A 5,089-nucleotide genomic window follows, 5' to 3' on the forward strand; every position below is an offset into this window, starting at 1 on the left:
GCATGTAAAGACTTGTAGGAACTGATGGAAAATGAAGTCACCAGGGCTTGGAAAACAACATACACAAGGACTACAAAATGTAAATGAAAAAAAGACAACAACTACAAAACAATTTAAAATGAATGTTGCGAAACTATAAAGAATCAGCTTGGCTACAAAACAGAGACATGAAAAGACATGTCTTCTCCCTTGCAGAACTGAGGGATCTATGGTGGTGAAACAATGAATATAATGTCAGATTTGTTCCATATATTCATCAATTTTGCTTTTTTTCTCTTTGCCTTTTTCCTAAATATATATGTATGTATATATTTTTTCTATATTTCTATATACGTATATATAATTTGCTATAAGGGATGGCTCTCTGGGAGGAGGAAGGGGAGAGATATAGCAGGAAGTCTAGGTAATACAGATATAAAATATTTCACATTTCAATAATATTAAATATAATAATTTTAATAATAATAAATCTTACTAAAGTTGTGTAAGACTTTATGATGTTACTTCAGAGATATCATTTAATTATCCACTATAAACTAACAGTAAGTGTGGTATGAAACAGAAAGACATTAACACACTTAAGATTCACTAATATTTTAGATGTCTTGTGCAAAGTACAAATAAAAGGAATCCCTTCTGACAATGAAGTTTTTTAACTACTATCACTATTAAGTGATATTATTCTATTTGTATCTCTGAACTATAAAGGCTCCTCCATCAAGTTACAAAAATGAAAAATAGAAATTATCCAAACCATCAATATTTGAAAATCAAATTGGATGAAAAGTGTATTCTTTGGTTTATAAGATACGAAATGAAGTCTTTGGGCTTTTGAAAAGAAACAATATCTTTTTCTCCCAATATTTTCCCAAATAAATACTTTTCCTAAATAGTTGTGAGACTGTAATTGAAAGATTGCTGAGCTGTTTTGATTTTGATCCTTTGGTGCCTTTCTTTTCACCACAATTATCCTTGGACTCATTCTTCTTTAATATCTGCTTTCTTGTCCTCTGTTTCCTTCTTGTCCTCTTCTATTCTTGCTTTCTTTTTTTTTTCTCTTTATTGTGATCAGTGAGATTTCTATGCCCTCCTTCCCCTTCCTTAGAATCTGAAAAATCTTCATCACAAGCTATCCATTTGTCTGATGCTTGAATAGAATGGATCTTCTCTATCTTTATCCCCACTAGCTTTATGAATGGCATCTTCAGGGATGGTTTGCATCTGTACACCAGGTGCATAAAGTAACATGTGAAAGTTTTCAAACAAACAGCTTTTGATCTTCTCCTGATTTCGTCTGATTCTGATTTGTCATATTTGATGGACTAACATGCAGTTAAAAGTCTGATCCAAAACACTCTGAGTAATTTTTGTATGGTAATTCATTTGGAATTTCACAATCTAAGGCAATAGCAGTTTCATATGTCCAACAATGAGCAACATTATGGATCATGCATCTGCATTCTCCAAGCATCAGTGGGAAAGTTTTTATAACTTGTACACCTTCAGCATGACCTTTGACAGTAATACAAATAATGACAGATAATGTGTCTGTTCCACACTGAAACACTACTGTGCAAGGATAATACCTCTCCATCACTTACAATATAATTTTAGTATGTTTATATAAGTACATATTATATGTATATATATAAGTTATCACTTTTAATATAATTAGTATATTTATATAGAATTTTATTTATTATATATATTTATGTAAATATTTATCTAATAATATACATATATTATTTGTATTATTATATATAAATATAATTTAAATAAGTATAATTTAACATAACTAGAACTCATCATCCCCACCATCTCTCATTGAAAAGTTGACAGCATAGCACTCATCTTTTCCTGCACCAATATCCCTCAAATCTCCTGGGGTCAGAACAGGAGCAACGTATATTCCAAATGGATCAATGGAAAAGCTGATGGATTTGGAGTAAGAATGTCTGGTTTTCAAACCCAGCATTGCCATCTATGTGATGGTTCACTTTACCTATATGGACCTTTGCTTCCTCCTCTGAAAAATGAGGACTTTGGCGGACTTGTCTTCTAAATTTCGTTCCTTCCACCACTGAATTCTCCAAACTATGTGATTTGCCAGCTAAGCATATCCTCGATCTCTTACTCAGCATAATCTTCTGGCAATTAAGTAGTTAAACTTTTATTTTTTTTCTCCATTGCTCTCCCTTGGAACATTGTTTTAGACCTTATATAATTTGCATTTCAAATGTAACTGTTTTTAATGAAACAAGGGACTACAATGTTCTAGTTCTCCAAATTAAACCAAGCTGAAAGTTTTCAGGTCAGTTAACACATGCTTTTCATCCATACAGTTGCATTCTAGTGTGTGTGTGTGTGTGTGTGTGTGTGTGTGTGTGTGTGTGTGTGTGTGTGTTTAGGAGTTGGGGAGGGGAGAGGAAGGGCGTAGGTGGGAGAAGGAAGGGGTTCTGTTGTTGATAATGCCAATAAAATATACTTCCAGTCTAGATGGAATCAAACCACCAACCTAAAGGAGGGACAGGCAATGATCTCAGGCATTAGGAGAAAACTAGCCTTCTTCCTTTTGACTTTTGATCAGGAGACTAATGATTCTAAGGAGATTTTTTTTTATATAAATATTGCCATTTCGATGGTTTTCTATTTCCTAGAGTTTGTAGCTGTTTTCTATCATTTTCAAGTAGGAATTGTAGCCAAACTCTCTTATAGCATTTGGTGTCCACACTCAACACTTGTTCCTTATGCTGTAAGCATTATTCAGGAGCTCCATTTCAATGCTCTCAGTTTGGTTTCATCAAGTGTTTGGTGTCACCATGCAAAGAGGCTGATTGGGAATACTGGCAAGCCTCACTTTAAGAAAATCTGGTCTAACTACCTAATGCTCCTTGAGGACAGGTCCTATTTTGTATTTCTCAGAACCAAGCACATAGTAGGTTCCTCCTGGCTTCTAGTGTTCTCTCTCACAAATTGCCTTGTATTTTAGGGTAGCTATGTGGTACAGTAGGTAGAGTGTCAAGCTAGAGTCAGGAAGACCTGAGTTCAAATCTGATTTCAAGCACTTACTATGTGTGTGACTCCCATGCAAGTCATTTAATCTGCTTGTCTCTGTTTTCTAATCTGTAAAATGGGGATAATACTTATTCCCTCCTAGTGTTATTATAAGGATCAATTGAGAGAAGCAATTGCAAAATACTTGGCACAGTGCCTGGCGCAAAGTAATTATTGTATAAATGTAAATTTTGTATAAGTAAATAAATTATTTATTTTTAATATAATAAAATTTGTATAATATCATATATAAATATATAAAGTCAATATAACAATAGGTAATAAACAAATAAATGTAAATATTATATAAATATAAATTATTATGTTGTATTTATTTATATCCATACATGTTATTTCACCTGATAGACTATAACTTCATGACAGTAAAAATTTTAATATTTGTCTCTGTGTCCCCAGTGCTGAATACAGTATCTAGAACATAGTAGGTGCTTATGCAATGCTTTTGATTGAAAGATTGCTTAATAAATTCTTGTGGAATTGCAATTGAAAGCAGAAATACCATCTTCAGCTTTCCTGATGGTGCTCATATTCATATACAAAGTTATTGTCTTTGCCAAAATACTTTTTCTAATGGGAAGCCTTTTACACAGTAGGCTATTAAACTGGATAATTCTATTTCTATGGTACTTTAAGATTTACAAAGTGCTTTCTCTCAGTAGTATTATGAAGAGGGTAGTAAAAAAAATATCCCCACATTAAAAAGCAATTACTTTAAGGGTGATTACTTACCTTACAAAGAGACTACCTACAGATCACCTATATACATTTCTTCTACTGAATTAAAAAGATATTTTGATTTTCCAAAATTTTGCTGTAATAATGAGAAGAAGAATGAGACAATGAGAGAAGGTGACCCTGTTTCAGGAATGTTCAGTTAAACTGAAAGTCCTGGGCCACCGGTGTGGTCATCTCTGAGATTGGCCACTCCTAATGGACTGAGACAACTCAAAATTTTCTCAAAATATAGCAGTAAATTCAGTGAGAACCATATTCCTGTTTTCCTCGATAGTTCTCTGGACACTAACAGAATTTCTAAACTTATCAAATCAATATTATTTAAATGACAGTTTATTTAGGAAATAATTTCCCTTTCGTTAACAGGTAAGAATGATGGATGGTACAGTGGGATATGAGGCTGGGTTGAAGACCTATATTTAAGCCCTGCCTCTATCACTTAACTTTGTGACTTTGGGCAAGTCACCTAACCTCTCTAGATCTCCATTTTCTTATCAATAAAATGAAGGGAATTCGACTAAATCATCTCTACTGTTCTATCTAAACTCTATATCTAGGATCCCATGCCCTGCTCCAAATATTTTCACTGGTTCCCCCCTCCCCCATACATGGAACTCTTTACCACTTCCTTCTCAATTCCTCTTAATTCTAATGTGTTCCCTCTATTGATTGTCCCCAATTTATCCTTACTATATCTTGTTTGTACAGAATTGTTTGCATTTTGTCTCCCCCATTAGACTGTTAGCTCCCTGAGAACGGAGACTCTTTTGCCTTTGTATCTGCTGTGCTTAGTATACCAGCTGGCACATTGTAGATGTGTAATAAATACTATTTGACTAACTGACTACCCTTTCCAGGATTACCCAGTATTATCTTTTGCCTTGTTTCTATTTAGATAATATTAATCAAACTGTTGTTGACTGAAAGCAGAATATTGTTCATAGCTCTGTGTGTTTAAAATTTTGTGGACATAAAATGTTTTCAAATGCTGGGAAATTTCTCCTTTTAACATTTTTTTTTCCCTCTTCAGCTTTATCAATTTTTTCAAGGTTGTATGTAAAATAATAGAATTGTTTTCCCCATTGCTATGTGACAATAGGAAAAAAGAAAAAAGTTGTGATTTCATTAGTATAAGAAACTCCAGGTGAGGAATTCCCTCTTTTAATGCAGATTAGAACCTCCTCTGCAATTTACAGTCTTAGAGTTTTGCCTAGAGCACTAAGACTCATGGCTGGTCACATAGTACATATGTGTAAGAGGTGGGACTAGAACTCAGGTT

At 33.6% G+C, this 5,089-nt stretch overlaps 1 pseudogene; it reads right to left on the reverse strand.

The window, feature by feature from the left end:
- Positions 1–800: 800 nt before the first annotated feature.
- On the reverse strand, positions 801–1,594 carry LOC123245995 (annotated as a pseudogene).
- Between the last annotated feature and the right edge of the window lie 3,495 nt (positions 1,595–5,089).

The sequence above is a fragment of the Gracilinanus agilis genome, chromosome 4, assembly GCF_016433145.1.
Source record: "Gracilinanus agilis isolate LMUSP501 chromosome 4, AgileGrace, whole genome shotgun sequence".
NCBI lineage: Eukaryota > Metazoa > Chordata > Mammalia > Didelphimorphia > Didelphidae > Gracilinanus > Gracilinanus agilis.